Below are 17,149 nucleotides of genomic sequence, written 5' to 3'. Positions count from 1 at the left end.
TATGGCACAGTGATTAAAGTGCTAAATTTCAACTCTGCCATGAAGCTTAGTGCCTCTGCCTAACCTGCACCATGCTATCATTACAGGGATAAAATAGGATAACTTATACCACTCTGAGCTCTGTGGAGGAGAGGGCACAACTGTAATAAATAAATATATCAATGCAAAACAGTTGATCCTAGAGCAAGAAATTAATCTAGATCTGTCTCATGCACTGTAGTGGAAATGGAAAATTTATGCATGGGAGGTCATCAGGCTGCTGTGCATGGCTGCAAGAGCAGTGCAGGCTCAGTAAGGAAGTTAGAGGTAAAGTCCACATCAGAGAGATTTTGAACACAAAAGGAAGCAATGAATGTATCCTCTCACAGCTGCAAATATACAACCAGCTGTGGTACTAACTTTGCCTTTCAGTCAATATTTCTAGAGCAAAATGTAATATTCAAGCTATTCGCTTCAAGCTCTACATAATTGAAGCAACGAAAAAGGGAAGAATTTGTCTCGTTAAATATTTTACGAATGCTTTACTGACTGGTGCCATTCCCATGGTTTCTGCCCTGTGGCAGAAATAGGAACTTCAGAAACAAAGAGGATTCCTCGCCACCAGTAAACGTCTAGCCCAATGCAATCCATAAGAAAGGGGGTAAGGAACCGTTTTCAGCCTGAGCGCCGCATTTTCCTCTAGGCAGCTTTCCAGGGTCGCGTGCCAGTGGTGGGTGAAGCCAGAGGCACAAATGGAACAAGCCTACCTTTCGTACAGTACACTTGTTTCTACACACATTCAGACACCCCTCCCTTTCCTCCATCCAGGCAAACAAGGCTTAGATCTGACATGCTGGCCCACCCTCTGGATCTTATATTTGCCTTGTGTTATCCCTGCAAGGGCTCACCCTCACCCTCAATTCATGATACTTTTATTGTTAACTTAAATGAACTGCTTTTATATATACTGTGTTTTTATATATGCTGTAATTATTATTATTTTATGAGTTTGTGGGTGCTAGAAACCTTAAAGCCCTGGGTCCAGTAGGTGCTAGAATTTAATTAAGGTGTTGAGTGTCAAATGCTAACTAAGTTAGGTTAGTCTCCTGTGTGCGGTGACAGCTAGACCCTGTGTATTAGGCTGTGTACTAGTCACTTGTAAATCCTCTGGAATCAGCATCTGTTAAAAGTTAATTAAACCAGACTAGCCTCCTGTGTGAGGTGATAGCCAGGGGAATGCACCATTAAGAGCAACAGAAGATCAAAGGAACTATGTGAGATGGCAAAGAGGTGGGTTCCCTTTCACTCTACAGATAAAGCCAAGGGTTAGAGAAGTAGGGGGAAGAATGCAATGCTAGCCAGAAGCTGAAGAAAAGCTGCAGGTGGGAAAGGCAGTCACAGCTGGTTTCTGTTTGAATCCATAGCTATGGGAGAAACAATACCTTCTTTGGGTCCCGATGTTGGGAATCACTTCGTAGTAGATTGAGGTTGTATATATGTGTAAATAAACCCTATATCATAAAGACACCACAGTTTCTGCTGTGACTCATTTCCAAAAGGAAACACAGTCCCTGGGTAAGCACCAGGAAACCCTGGGATCTTACACTGACCTGGAGATTGGGGTGACATGTGACACTGGGGTCGTAAGTTGGACCTGTGTTTCCAGAAGGAGGGCCTGTGAGTGAGGTGTGCCTGAGTCAAAATGGAGGGGGGTGGGAAACATCACTGTTCTGAAGCTCTGGCCTACCTGGCAGCCAAGTCCAAAGTTTAAAGTCCAGGGGTCAATCCACACAAACAAAGTCCAAAATCCAAAGGAAATGAGTCTAGGGTCAATTCAAGTAACCAAAGTCTGAAGTCCAGCAGTCAGAATACAGTCCCATGGAGGTCCAGGAGAATCCAAGCTAAGGTGCATCAACAAGGGCAGTTGAGCAGAGCCAGAACTTCAGCTCTGCTTCCTGTGTGTACTTTGCATGCTGATTGCAGCATCTGGGCTTGATGAGGCATGTGAGCCTCACCTGCTCCAAGCCTACTCCAGCTGTGGAATCACACCCCTTCTCCCAGAGCTGAATTGGGTGAGATAAAAACCCTCCAATGATTTTGTTCATTGAATGCCCCAATATGGTCTTGTGGGGTGAGGACCCTTCCCTATATTAGGTGTAGCCCTTAAGCAGGCTCCAGCAGCTAGGGCCACCCAAGGTCCCATGGGTTTGGGGGACAAGAGCCACTGGGAGGGTTACCAGCCATTTTTGGAGCCCATGAAATGTTCAAAAGGTGTTAGGAGTAAGCAGAGAGTAGTATTCCTGGCCACCAATTTGGGTGGGCTCGACTAGCTTGTCCTGAAAAAGGTGCCTCCAGGTACAACTTGCAGCAGGAGTCACACACACACACACACACACACACACACACGCGGGAAAGGTAAGGACGTGCTCTGCACCAAGAGTAATCAGCTGCCATAGCATCTTTAATTTATTTCTGCCCGAGAATACTTGTTGAGAACAAAACCAGCAGTTCAGGAAGATCATTTTGTTTGAAAGATTTTTTATTTGAAAAGCTGTCATCCTGCACCTTGTCATATCCCTGCTCGCAGGAGAGGAACTTTAATAATGTGCCACCTCCATGCAAATGAGCTACTAATTAATTAAGTACTATTCTTCTGGGAATAGCCTCATTAGAATCAAATTTGGGGAGCTGGGCAGACAAGGTTGGTTTTACTTTTATCATGATCTGGTATTTTATTTTCCCCACGAATCTGGACACTAGAGATTCAACTGATCGAAATGGCATGACCTCCCTTCTTTTAAGACAAAGTACAGTAGGTGGAGCCAAACTCATAATTCAGTCCCTTTACCTTAACTGCGGGCCAATTATTTTGAACGTAAGTGTGTACAGGATTGCAGCCTTATGCTGCCTTGCACAACAGCAAGCGGAACACTCTTCTTCCTTTCATTGTACAGTAACAACTAAAAGCAGCCCAGACATTCAAGGCTCATAGTGCACGCACAGAATAACATATCCAATGACAAATTCTGAGTAGTGCTGTGCAAAAACCCAAAATGTAATAGAACATTGCTTGCAGTTCTGCATAACTCTCTACAACTGATGTTAGCTTCTGTGGAAGGACCAATGGCAGGGAAATTTTTACCTTTAAAGCAGGAACTTTTAGAACCTGTGACACCAATCCTTATGTTGCCAATACCATTAGCAATGCATAGAGGGAGGCAGCTGCCTCAGACAGCAAATGCTGAGGGAGAGGGGAGTGTGTAACAGCAGAAATGTGTTGGAGGATAGAGCTGTGTGGGCCACATGACCCCTTAAGCTAGACTTCTGCTATGGGGGGGACACTGTCCTATCACTAATGTTGAAATAAGATTGCCAATTTGAACAAGTCCTATATAAAGGATGGGCGACACCACCTGTCTTTTGCTTCAGGCAGCAGTGTTTCTTGGGATAGTCCTGCCTTTATAAAGAAGCATGGGAGTGATTCGGTGAAATGTATTGCTATTGATAATAGCAGAACCACAAGAAAGCTCTTTTATCACATCTAGATTGGTGTTTGACTTTCCCTTTTTTTGCTAGGAAGTTCTACAGAAAGCCCTGTTAGTATTGTCCATTCATGCCTCTCCATGCCCATCGACATGACTAATCCCCTGACCTTCAGTGCCGATTTTTCTCCCAGAAGATAACTGTTTCACAGTAACAGGTTTCACAGCTGACAGGACAGCACACAGCCTAAACTAGCTGAGTTTGGTTGAATGACCAGGAAACATGGAATAAATAGCCGTTCACAGCACTGTTTGACAATAGCTCAAGTGTGAATCATTTGCTCGGGGCAATTCATCTCCATAGGAAATTGTAAGACAAGTTATCATCAAGGATAAAAACGCAAATTGGGGGATCCTTCCAAGCCAGATGAAGCTAGCTCAGAATTTCAGAGATTGCTCTGGAGAGCTGTGTTTTCCCCTGTATCATAACTGGTAAATTGCAGCAAGATAATCTTGATGCACATGCATACAAGACTACAATGCACAAGCATGCACAATGGCTGATCTCAATAGTATCTTTACTGTTGACTTTCATGGGATAAAGATTTCTCTTTCTGTTCTTAGCACAGCATTGGAATGAATACATTCCATAATATCGTCAGAAATCTATGAAATACCATTGAATGATTTGTTGTGAACCTATGAACACAATGCATTTTTAAATGGTTCTGGCTGGACTGCAAGCCATTATACGGTTCCTTTGAAATGCTAAATTTGTTTTCTTGTTTGTTTGGAGGTTTTTTTTTGTAAAAGTGTTGCAGAGGCATCCAAGTGGAAACTGCTGATGCAGCCAGACTCCCTGTGGTTAAGGATCTAAATTAAACGTAATAGCTGGAAATCTTACTAATATTACTATAATTAATAGTTGCTCAGAAGTTTTTCCTAATTCATAATTATCTAATCTTGAATACCCATAACTTCCTGGGAAATCTCTTGGTGTGGTAGCAGGACAGAAGTTTTCACACCTACTCTTCCCCCTCCAGTAGTGGTGCCCTCCCTGTGGATGTCAAGGAGATAAAGAATTACACAACTTTTAGAAGACATCTGAAGGCAGCCCTAAGGGACTGTATTGGGAGGTTTTTAATGCTTGATGTTTCTATTTTGTTTTTAGATATGCTCTAAGTTGCTCAGAGTGGCTGGGGAAACCCAGCCAGATGGACAGGGTATTAATAAAAATAATCTAATAATAATACACTGGCTGTTGATGGAAACCTGCCATTTACAGTGCAGAAGAATACTGGCTGTTCCATGTTAGGAATATGTTCTATCTTTTAAAATAAGTGTGTGTGTGTGTGTGTGTGTGTGTGTGTGTGCGCGCGCGCGCGTTTGGCCTACAAATTGCAAAGACTGGACCTGCCCCTTTCAATTTCCAGAGTGGTAGCCATGCTGGTCTGCTGCAACAAACCCAACAGAGTCTTCTAGCATCTTAATCATTGATAAATGTATTATAGCGAAAGCTTTCATCCTGAGATGCAACTGCTGAAGAAATCTCCAGTCCACAAAAGCTTATGCTATCATAAACGTGTTAGTCTTTAAGGTGCCTCAAGACTCTTTGTTATTTATCATATTGTAACATATTGTAAATGCTCAGAAATGCCATTCTGGATACCAATATTTTTTTTTATGGCCTGTAAATACATTGGCTTAGGTGTCATGGCATACCTCAGGTCTCAACTGGGGATAGGTCGTAGCAGTAGAACTGTGAGTCAGTGACTTTATTCACTTCTAACACTAAGCCAAACCATGGCTTAGAAAAAACACATGAACATGCAGGTTGGCAGCAAGGAGATCATGGCTGTTTTGCTCCTTCTCTGGTCCTACTGCTGCTTCATTGCTGTGAGCTATGTACGCTGTACCTGGGCTTGTGGTTTGTCGCATTTCAGACAAACTATGATGTGTAAAAAAGAGTATCTTCTTGGTTTACCACAAGCTCAGGTTCAGATGACACACTAAGCCCAAGCCATGACATAATTCACAGCAGCAGAACTGGAAGAGGAGCAAAGAGATAGCAATCCAGCAAGTTTGTAACTGCATGGATTAGTGATGTGCTGTGAAACTGAGCATCATGAACAAACCTGGGATGTATAAGTAGTAGCTGGGGACCAATCTTTATAACAGGTTCAATGGATGAAAGCATTTGTGCCCCAGAGGCTGGCAAGAGGAGCTGGTGGGACTCAATTGTTTCATAGAATAGAATCATAGAATCATAGAGTTGGAAGAGACCACAAGGGCCATCGAGTCCAACCCCCTGCCAAGCAGGAAACACCATCAGAGCACCCCTGCAGTCATTTTGAACCTGCAGTCATTTTGGATAAATAATGAAATCTGCCACAGGTCTCAACACTGCTCTAGGCAGTCCCATATGCTTGTTGCTTCATGCCAGGGTGACTTTTAACATTCACATATGAAGCTGGCTTATACAGGAGCCAGCTATTAGTTGAAGTCTGCTTGAATGGACAATGGCTCTCCAGAGGTGAAGGCAATGGTCTCTCCAAGCCTTGCCTGTTTGATATCTGTTTGTTAGCTCAGGATGCTTTGGCAAACTGAACCTGATTTTGTGTTGGTAAAATGCTCATTGCTTTCCTTAAGCACTTAAGAACATTTTCTGGAATGTTTAATCTTGTTATAAACAAGCTGCAACATGTATCCTCTGGACAGGCAGTTAGAAACGTAAAGAACATTTTAATTAGGCATCTCCCCAAAGCAAAGTAGGGGCCAAACAGGGAGAGTGATTTATTGGGACAGGTACCAGTTGGAATGTATGCCATCATCTTGCAAATGATATTATGCCAAGCAGCTTTCACACTGAAGCCTAACTCTGGAAACTTCCAGTTACTTTGTACCCTGTGGGACCCACAGGGAGAAGTTTGCCTTGCCTAAGACCATACACAGGTTTCTGTCTTCATGCACATGGTTTTCTGGAAGATCATGTGTCTCCCCTACACTATATTTTATAGCAACACATAAAGGGATTCAAACTTGCTGTGACTGAGATGTTGTAGCTGGCAAGAGCCTTGAAAAAAAGAACAAATTCAGACATTTGGCCATTTTTTGGTTTATAATCACATAAAATAGCATTTTGTTAATTTCATACATTTAGCTTATGTGTAAAAAGCCAAACATAATTATTTATTTAGATCATTCTTCCAACCAATAATGTTTTCTGCCTGTGTCTCAGCTGGGTGGAGGCTGTCAGCAGTATGCCTCTTTGGAAATTGGTCAGTCAGGCTAGGAGCTGAAACCCAAGTCACAGAAAATCCCTCCCTTATCAAAGAAATGAACTCTTTGAAGTAGATGATGTTGCAAACCCATGTGGGTAAGGAACTATCTTTTGAAGTTTGCATATAACAATTGGCAATTAGTAGAAAACTTACACAGGGAAAGAAGGCTGCATGTTACAAGTCCCACTAGTATACTTAGGCAGTGCAGCTATTGAGATATTGATTCAGAATTGGCAACAGGAAAGCTTAGATTTGATGCAAAAGGAAGGGAGAGAACAAGTGAGAGTTGCTCCTACACATATTCAGGAACAAAGTACAGGAGGGTCTGGAAAGCTCAACTGTATTGCATCCATTCTGGTTTACAATATTAATATACAGTGGTACCTTGGGTTACAGACGCTTCAGGTTACGGATGCTTCAGGTTACATACTCCACTAACCCAGAAATAGTACCTTGGTTTAAGAACTTTGCTTCAGGTTGAGAACAGAAATTGTGCGGCAGCGGCGCAGCGGCAGCAGGAGGCCCCATTAGCTAAAGTGGTACCTCAGGTTAAGAACAGTTTCAGGTTAAGAATGGACCTGCAGAATAAATTAAGTTCTTAACCCGAGGTACCACTGTACAAGTACAGACACTTTCATCTTTCTGTCACACAAGTATATGTCTCTCAAGCATATTCCTTGAAGGGTAGAACTTATCAGAAAATTTGTTCCTCCAGAAGGATCTGGGACCCCAAGGAAGCAGAAACAGATTCCCATAAGTGTTGCAATTCAGCATTGCAGAGGATTTGGCAACATATGTGAATTAAGGAAACTAATCCAGCTGCCTGCCGTCTCTGCCCACCGCTCCCATCTCTGGATGGAGTCCTAGATTCCTAGATCATAGGGAGAGGAGATTTGTATCCCCAGATGGAAGCCTTATGGGTTCCAGATTAAGTTCCAAAGTGCAAAATGGCATTAAACAGCTGGGCTGGATTTTTAGCCTAGTAGATGCCTGCTCCTGGAGAATGACATAAAGCAGTTCAGTGGAAAAGAACAGAAAGCCAGGAAGCTGGGACAGAGCAATCGAAGCTCACCACTGTCATGTAGATTCGAACTGAGGACCTTCTGATTGGCAAGCCCAAGAGGCTTAGTTGTTTAAACCACAGATGCTTCATGTGTATTGTTAGGAAGGAGATGAGGTGCTGATTCAACACTTAGAATCCTGAAGCAAACGTAAGAACTGCTAGAATCTTTGAATTCCCAAACAATTGTTTGTGCCTCTTAAGGTAATCTGTCTCCCTTGTTGAGAATCATGCGACTGTAGCAAATTAACAAGAAACTGGGCACAGAGTTCTGTGCAGAGAAGAGCACAACACACTTGGGGGCGAGGCTGGACAGCTCTCATCTTCTACTTGTCTTCACCATCACACTGAGACTGTCCTTAAGTGGAAACAGGGCCAAGTCTTCTCTCATCCATGCAAACAAAATGAGCAGTTGGTTCTAATGATGCAGTACAGTGCTAGTGAGAATCCTGCGCAGGATTTTCTGAATATGCAGTGAGCTGCTGGGCTGAGCTTATACAGCATGCATCCCTTATATTCTTCCTTGAAGGAAGCCAGTGTAAGTAATGCAGCCAAAGGACAGAACTGGGTCAACATAACAATAGGCAAGCAGTACTAACACAGGAGGCTAGAAGGAGAAAAGCAATTAGGTTGGGCTCCTGTGGTCCAGGTTTCACATGTCCAGTGTCAGGAGGTCAGGTTCAAAGCCTGCTCAGGCAGGATAATATGATTAAACCTGATGGCTTTTCTGCTCATGACCTCCAGGGCAGTGACCCGGAGTGCCAAGCTTTAGATGGTGCAGTCATCAGCACTAGGAATTACAGCAAGCTTTTGGGAGTACCTCACAGTTCCATGCAGGAAACAGTAAAAAACTCCTCAGAATCTTCTCTGTGAGAAAACGGAGGCAGGTCCCTACTTTGGTAGATGCCATTCTCAAATTGTATGGATATTAAAATATGCCATAGACAAACCTACTCTAGCTGTACTGCCTGGGGATGATGTGGGATGTAGTCCAAAACATTTAGAGGGCACCTGGTTGGGAAAGATTGCCGAAGACTCAACTGAAAAATCACCTGGCCCAGAAATCAAATTCATTGTACCTGGCATCTCTGAACCCCTCTCTTCAGCTGTTGTTTCTTCTAACTTTTCTCTCTCTCTCTTGAACTTCCCTAAGCATATCTTGCGAACCACCCTGCGATCTTTGGATGAAGGGTGGTATGGAAATTTAATAAATAATAATGAAATGATAATAATAGCATATATCAATCTTTTTGCCTGTCCTTAGTAGTTGTGGTTCTGATCCTGCAGAAAGCTTCCCCCTCGCATCTTTTTGAAATGACCAGATGCAAAGGAAGGCAATGCTCCTGTACTTTTAAGAGCAATGGCTGAGGGTGCAGTTTCTCTCACCCTTAAATAAGTATCAGGTTTGTTTATTTGCTTTCTTACATTTATACCCTGCGCTTCTTCCACCATGGAACTCAAGATGGTGTATGTTTGTTTCTCAGGGTGGCCCCTCATCCAGGCACTGACCAGACCCAGACCTGCTTAGCTTCAGCAAGCTGCCAGCCTCATGTGCCTTCAGAAGAGGGCTATAACCCCCCCTCCTTTACATGACTCTTAAACAGGCAAAAGTTCTATTCTTCACATTTCATAATCATACCTGACCCACCAGTGGATAAACACAAGGCTGTTCCTTTAGCCTCCTTACAGCCTCTAGACTATTAACTGCACTACATTTTTCATGTAATTAAACAGAAAACTCTAATCCAGCGTAATTAGCTCCCTCATTGCCAACGTCAGGCAGAAAAACACTGTTTTAATAGTCTTTCAGGTCTATTTGGCTAGGAAAATACAAGTGTGTGGTTCAGTGGTTTTCACAAAGAAACAGCCCACCAGCAATTCTCTTCCCCTCCCCTCCCTACTATCCTTGTAGATTTGTTTTCCTAGACAACACCAAATGATTTCCTGAGTGTAATAGGCCTGACATCTCTCAAAATACTGCATGGCTCGTCTCATCCAGACAAAAAGGCTGCTACCGCATCCCTGTTGGGGTAGCAAGAAAACTGGCAGACCAAGTACCGGTAGTAGCAGTTGCCAGTTTGGGCAACTTTCCCCCCATCTGCACTTCTAACTTTGCAAACCAACACACACACACACATCAGGAGAGAACAACATCAGTTTTCTCAGGCCAATTCCCTCCCCACCCTGCAAATATGTCTGCCTAAAGCTGGGCTCCAGAATCTACATTTAGGCCTGTGAATAAAAGTGGCTGGCTTCCCAGAGCTTCAAAGCTGATGCAGCTCTGACTGATTTCAGATGGTAAGAGTGACAGATGCTCCACACTTTGGAGAATTTAGCCACTTTAATTGGAAGCCCAGCTGTGAATTTTGGAACCCTGGTTTTTAAAACAGGCAGGCTTGGTTGGGGTGGGGGGAGTGTCAGCTGAGAAAAGAGAAAATGCAATCACAACATCATACTGGCATTCAAAAATTCTCGTGTGTTCTTCCAAGTTGAAAAGGGTGCAAATGAAGATGTAGATGGGACACATTTTAAAGGTCAAAATCACATACACATTGGCTACTTCAGGAAAAAATTATGAGTCTTCTAAAGAGGGCCAGACCCAGAACATTTGGAATTGTATCCAGCTAAGATTTGATGTAAGGGACGCGGATGGCGCTGTGGGTTAAACCACAGAGCCTAGGACTTGCCGATCAGAAGGTCAGCGGTTTGAATCCCCATGACAGGGTGAGCTCCCGTTGCTCAGTCTCTGCTCCTGCCAACCTAGCAGTTCGAAAGCACAAAGTGCAAGTAGATAAATAGGTACCGCTCTGGCGGGAAGGTAAATGGCATTTCTGTGTGCTGCTCTGGTTAGCCAGAAGCGGCCTAGTCATGCTAGCCACATGACCCAGAAGCTATACGCTGGCTCCCTCGGCCAATAAAGCGAGATGAGCGCCGCAACCCCAGAGTCGGCCACGACTGGACCTGATGGTCAGGGCAGTGGCGTAGCGTGGGGGTGCAGGGGGGGCGGCCGCACCGGGCGCAACTTTGGGGGGGGCGCACTCGCTGCCTCCGGAGTCGCCGAAGAGCCTCGGGCGCAGGCTGTAGCAGAGCCCCATGTCTCGTGGAACCGATGAGCTGGCAGCGGCTCTCGGCGCTCGCCGCGGTCCCCGCGCGTCAGGGCCGCGGAGGGCGCGCCAGGCAGCCCCTCCTCAACGACGGGCAGCGTTCGCCTGCAAGGCTCGGCCAGCGCGCTGGGCTGGCCGCGTGGAGTCGCCGAGGAGCCGCCGCCGCCTGCCATGCCGCCCTGGCTGCTTCAACCGCGTCCGACAGCGGCTCAAGGCTCCTTCCGGCCGGGTCTCCCGACGGGGCGCTGCGGGCGGAGGCTCCGGCACCAAGCGCCACGCCGCCCAGGCTCGGGTCGCTGTCTGGACGCACGCAGCCCGCCAAACGCGCCATCGGCGGCGAATGAAGCGCCCAGCCGGAGCCACCTGCGCTCTAGTGCCTGCGCGCCAAGACCGCCCACCCGTCCCGACGGGGGCCCCGCACCCGCGCCGGAGGCCGGCCGATGCACTGGCCCCAGAGCCGCCCCCTCCCCATGCCAGAAAGAAGCCCCCTCCCCGCGCCAGAAAGAAGCCGCGTCGGGACTAGCCGGGCCGGGGAGGGAGACCAAGAAGGCTGCGCCGCGACGCCCAAAGATGCGGAAGGGACCCTCTCCCCCTGACCCGCCACTGAACTGCAATTTCCAGCTCCCTTGGCAAATCCCAGTCCCCAATCCCCAAAATGCTTTATTTGAGGCAGGGGTCCTTTAATTGCAAAAACAACACCACGGAGGGCAGTAGTCACCACGAAGTTTGCCCCAGAGTAGAGCCGTCAGTATTAATGACCATGGTTAGGGGTTAGGGGGCGCAAATTACTTGCCTTGCCCCAGGTGCTGATAACCCACGCTACGCCACTGGGTCAGGGCAGCGGCGTAGCGTGGGTTATCAGCACCCGGGGCAAGGCAAGTAATTTGCGCCCCCTAACCCGGGGCAAGGCAAGTAATTTGCGCCCCCTAAACCTAACCATGGTCATTAATACGCCAAGACGCGCGTCTTTGGGCGTCGCGGCGCAGCCTTCTCGGTCTCCCTCCCCGGCCCGGCTATTCCCGACGCGGCTTCTTTCTGGCGCGGGGAGGGGGCTTCTTTCTGGCGCGGGGAGGGGGCGGCTCTGGGGCCAGTGCGTCGGCAGGCCTCCGGCACGGGTGGGGGGGCCCCGTCGGGGCGGGTGGGCGGTCTTGGCGCGCAGGCACTAGAGCGCCGCCGATGGCGCGTTTGGCGGGCTGCGCGCGTCCAGACAGCGACCTGAGCCTGGGCGGCGTGGCGCTTGGTGCCGGAGCTGGCCGAGCCCCGCAGGCGAACGCTGCCCGTCGGTGAGGAGGGGCTGCCTGGCGCGCCCTCCGTGGCCCTGACGCGCGGGGACCGCGGCGAGCGCTGAGAGCCGCTGCCAGCTACAGCCTGCGCCCGAGGCTCTTCGGCGACTCCGGAGGCAGCGAGCGCGCCCCCCCAGAAGTTGCGCCCGGTGCGACTGGCACCCCTGGCACCCCCCACGCTACGCCACTGGGTCAGGGGTCCCTTTACCTTTACCTTTTAAGATTTGATGTTAGTTATGTTCATTAATTTCAGTGAGTTTATTCTGAGTAGGACTTGAATTGGATACAATTCTTGAATACCTAAGGGCAGGGAGACACTCCTTCCCTATTTCATGTATAAAAGCCCTTTCAACTGGCAGTTGTATCTTATTTTAACACTGGCAATGGGATTGTAACCTCTTAACATGCAAAAGGCCACAAACTAGTTATGGGGACATGACCAGTCATGTGGCACAGTTCTGCCACACCAACAAAGGGGAATGGCTGGGGGGGGGGATGAAGATGAATTGCCACTATTACCCTCACCCCAGCATCTATTGCCTGAGGCAGTCGTCTCACTCCAGCTAATGGTAGAGCTGGCCCTGCTTCTAACCATTTGTTTCATCAGCTTAACACTCAATATACTTGGGGAATTGGTAGAGAAAAATTGCATCTGGGAGCACTCTATTTAAACATGCATCAATTCAAACTTCTGCAGGGACAGAAGAAAACAAAATACTATAATCAGCTCCATCTGCCATAATTGATTCTTGGGAACCCATAATTCACACAATCATAGAATTATTGAACTGGAATGGACTTTATGTCATTTTGCCAAACCCTGTTCTGAGCAGGGTCATCCATTCACAACATTCTTAAGCAACTCTTTTTGCATTGTGTAGATTAGAAGATGCCACAAATAAAAGTTTGAGGATCTCCTTGATAGATGGGTCCTTAGTGAAGAAAGAAAGAAAGAAATAAATAAAGAAAGAAAGAAAGACAGACAAATATGATCCTTAGCTATATTATAATGAAGAGATGAAGAGGACATCTGCTGAATGTCCAAACAATCATTTTTTAAAAAAAGTCTAAGGATAAGGCTTTTTGAACAGTCCAAGTGTAGACCCCCTGGCCCCTCGGCCCTGTAGATCAGGCTTTCCCTTCTACCTATTCTATTTCACACTATTTGTGACTATTTGTTGAACATGGGATGGGAGCTAGAGAATTGTGCCCACAGCCTGATCCAAGGCTTCATGATCTTGGTTCAGGAAAGGGCCATAGCTTAGTGACAGAGCATCTGTTTTGCATGGGAAAAGGTCTGAGGTGCAATCATCAGCATCTCCAAGTGTTACTGGGAGAAACTCCTGCCTGAAACCCTGGAAAGCCACCATCTGTCAATGTAGATAATAACCCAAAAGACTGAAGGCACCTTCCTGTGGGCCACCATCTCTACCAATTAAACTGGTGAGGGCAGTAGAAGGGCATTGAACCTAATATGCAGGTTGGAAGGGGTGTAGTAGATGAGGTGGCCACTGGGTGCCTTTGTGTGTCCAATGATGCAGTCATCAGGCTTGTCAAAGGGCTCAGATCCTGGAAAAGATCAACCAATTTTTATTCTTTTGAGACCCATTTCAGATGTCTGAAACTGAAGATTTGAAATGAGCCTGGGAGAAAATGGACTGGAGTTTCTTGGACTGGAGTATCCATCTTCCAGAAGGAATATTACATGAACACAAAGAAGGTGTTAATAAGTGAGTCATGCAAAATGCACACGGAAATAAATGTTCTCTCCTCATGGCTCATCCCTTGGGTGCCTGGGGGAAAATGCATTTTCTTAACCCTATGGCATTCAATTAGCTCCCAAGTCTTCCCACAAGACAAACTTTTCATAGCTCTTTAGCACAATTCCCCATAGTGCAGTAGGCCATCTTCAAGTCATGGCTATATTGGATTTCCTACAAAAGATAAAGGTTCTTCTGATGTAGGAACCCCATCCCTTTCATTAACAGCCAAATTGTGTCGCTCTAAGTTTGTGCAAGTTAACCCCAGTGGTGTATTCTTTCAAATACAAAAGACCCTAACCAGATTCATTTTCAAAGTACTGTCTCTTAATTCTGATGGATGACCCCTTCTGAAAAGCAGGCTGTTAGGTTAATCATACAAGTAGAGGAAAATAAATCTTCTTGCTTTGATAGGTACATGTGTGAGCTTATGGGCCTAAAATTCTCATTGACAAACATTTTCTTCCTACTCACCATATTGAAGTCTGCAGAAACTGCAGCCAGAAACATTCATTGTACTAAACCCTGTAACAATCAGTTATAGGAAAAGAATGAACTCCTTTTTTTTACACAAAAGTTCCTCTTACAGTGAAGTCCTATGTGATGTACCAGCTGACACCCATCATTGCACTGAACAAGGAAAACCAATCCCCTGCCTCAAAGTTCAGTTTTCCCACACAAGGGAGGCATCAGGAACAAGGCATTGATTGCAACTGGAGCTTTCTGGCTTGATGACAGAACTTCAATAATAGGGCATTAGCCTGCAACAACAAATATGTAACAACTCCTCCCATGCCATCAATGCATCAGAAATAAACTCAAACATGCCGTCCCAGAGGAGTTTGGACAGATCAGCTTGTAAGGCAAGCTGTCCCAGGTGTAAGATGTTGAAGCTTGGATAACATTGGAGTGTGTCAGTTTCCCTGATCTGCAGTCTTCAGGCAAAAACTAAACTGTGCATGCCTGCAGGACACAAAAGGGTAGCCTGAGCCTGGGTTCATCTGTTTAGTTTATCCTACCTGCTGTTGTCAGCATCAGCTGATAGTGTCAGAGCAAGGTCCATATTTAATGCAACTGGCTAATGTTTACCATTACTAATATTCTATCAGTGTACATTATGCTTTAGAGAGGAGTCTGCAATTGAAAACAGACAGTGGAGAAGACAACAAAGAGAAGGGGGAAGATACACAAAACCCTCTGCAAGGACAGCATACAGAATCAAAAGTCAATATAAAAATCATGAAACAAAAAAGCAGCATATCAAAACTCAGTATAAAAATACAACAGAGTGGATCAAACCTCATTAAAAAATGGCTCATCATATATGCTAGAATGATGGTGGGGCAAGGGGCGGAATGAAGGTATAAACTGTCATATATCTGAAAACATGGCTGGTTAAGGGCAACCAGTCCTAAGTACATAACTCCCCTGGTCTATAATGCCAGAGCAGTCTGAACTTTTCATGAGTGACACAATATATCCAGGCCCTATCTGCCTATGTTCCTAGATGGGAGAGCAGAAAGAGCCATGGAGGCAGGAGGGAAGGGGGGGCATAGCTTTTTTCTGTAAATGTTGCCAGATGCATATAAATGGTGAGATCAGGGCTCCTCGTGCATGCAAGTATTTCACAGCATCTACATGTTAGCAGCATCAAAATGCCAGCCCATGTTCTTCCCCCATTTTAATCTGGAATTACAAACTAAGAAGAAGAATACTGTTGCAAACTAGCTAGCTGAATGATCCGTTTGCCAGTCTGGAGGCTCCCTGAAACATGAACAATGTTAACATAGGTTGTGTACACACTAAACCTTTTTCTAGAAAAAGAGGTGCTAGAACTCACCATGGAACACCTCCCTCATTCATTTAGAATGGCAATGGCGCCCACCTAAGAGGTGCCGGAACTGAGTTCTGGCTGAAAAAAAGCCCTGCACATTCACATAGAAAGCTCAGGACAAGTGGAAAACCCATGCTTTCTAGGCATAGGACATGTGGAAGTGTGGGCTTATCCATGCTTCCTCTTGTCCCACTGCTTTCCAACCCAGAAAATTGCTCTTTAGTGCTCAATTGAAGCAAACAGCAATTTGGGTTTTCTATGGATTGATGTTTGCTATGATTTAGAGCTAAAGAGTAGGTTTTCCCTGGGAAAGGAGAGGGGCAAGTGGAAAACTGCTTGGACCTGTGCATTTTAGGCATGGGACAAGTGGAAATGTGGATGAGCCCTCAATCAGCTGGGTTCATACCAAACAGCGACAGAAGGCATTAAAAGCTCTATCCAAACAAATTGCATGATTTTCATTAAATATCACTGCAGATTTTTTCAGGCTGGAAATGTATTCAGTGAAATTTATGACATGACAAGATAGGATCCTATCCCTAGAACAAAAAACAACAACATATAAACTCTCCTAAATGTACAATAAAACAGGGTTTAAATACATTAACCCCCCAAACTGGCTTATTCCTAATTTCTAAAAGCCAGACCAAGCAGCTGGTTCTTAAATAACTTCTGAAAGATACTCAGTCAAAGAAAGTGTTTCCAAGTAGAGTAGTGGGATTTTGTAACTCTATAGGTAGCCACCAAGAGATCCCCCTCTGTTTGAGGATACATGACACCTTTGATGCACAACCATTTACATTTCCTTGGAATTGTAAACCTTCGTAGTTTAGTGTAATTTGACGAATGTACAGAGGACAGACTTTGCCTTTGCCTGCACTTGCCAAAAGAAAAAGGGAAAACGCAAGGGGAGAACAAATCTATGATTCTATGATTCTATGATTCTATGAAATGCAAAATGGTCCAGAGCAAGCTGCTTCCCAGCAGACTGGGGTATTTCAGGAGCAGACAGTAGAGGAAGCTTACAAGCGAGTCATTCTCTCCACAGCCCAAACGAAAACTTGATAAATTTCACCTCTTTCTTCTCTAGCCACAAGTGCCATGCTAAGCTAAACACACTATGGAGGAATTGAATTGCTAATGAACTCCAGCTGGGATATCAAGTTTAGACACTGTGGTTGCTGCAAGGGTGGGTTGTTTCAGAAGGGTGAGGTTTTTGAGGGTTGTTGTTTTTTTGTTCCTTTGCCATTATTCCACCTTTTATTCAGCTGCTGGGAAATCATTCCTGCCCCCCAAAACCACCATGGAATGCCAATGTAACATGAGTCTGCCCCTCGGCTGGTTTGTGGTCTCTCAGCCTCAGAGC

At 45.6% G+C, this 17,149-nt stretch overlaps 1 protein-coding gene across 2 annotated transcripts in view; it reads right to left on the bottom strand.

The window, feature by feature from the left end:
- Positions 1-17,149, bottom strand: part of PLXNA2 (plexin A2) — a 412,046-nt gene that overhangs the window by 261,003 nt on the left and 133,894 nt on the right. The window lies entirely within an intron of this gene.

This window comes from Podarcis bocagei, assembly GCF_964188305.1.
Source record: "Podarcis bocagei genome assembly, chromosome: 5".
Lineage (NCBI taxonomy): Eukaryota > Metazoa > Chordata > Lepidosauria > Squamata > Lacertidae > Podarcis > Podarcis bocagei.
Note: the sequence above shows the minus strand (reverse complement) of the source record. Positions and strands in the feature narration are given on the sequence as shown.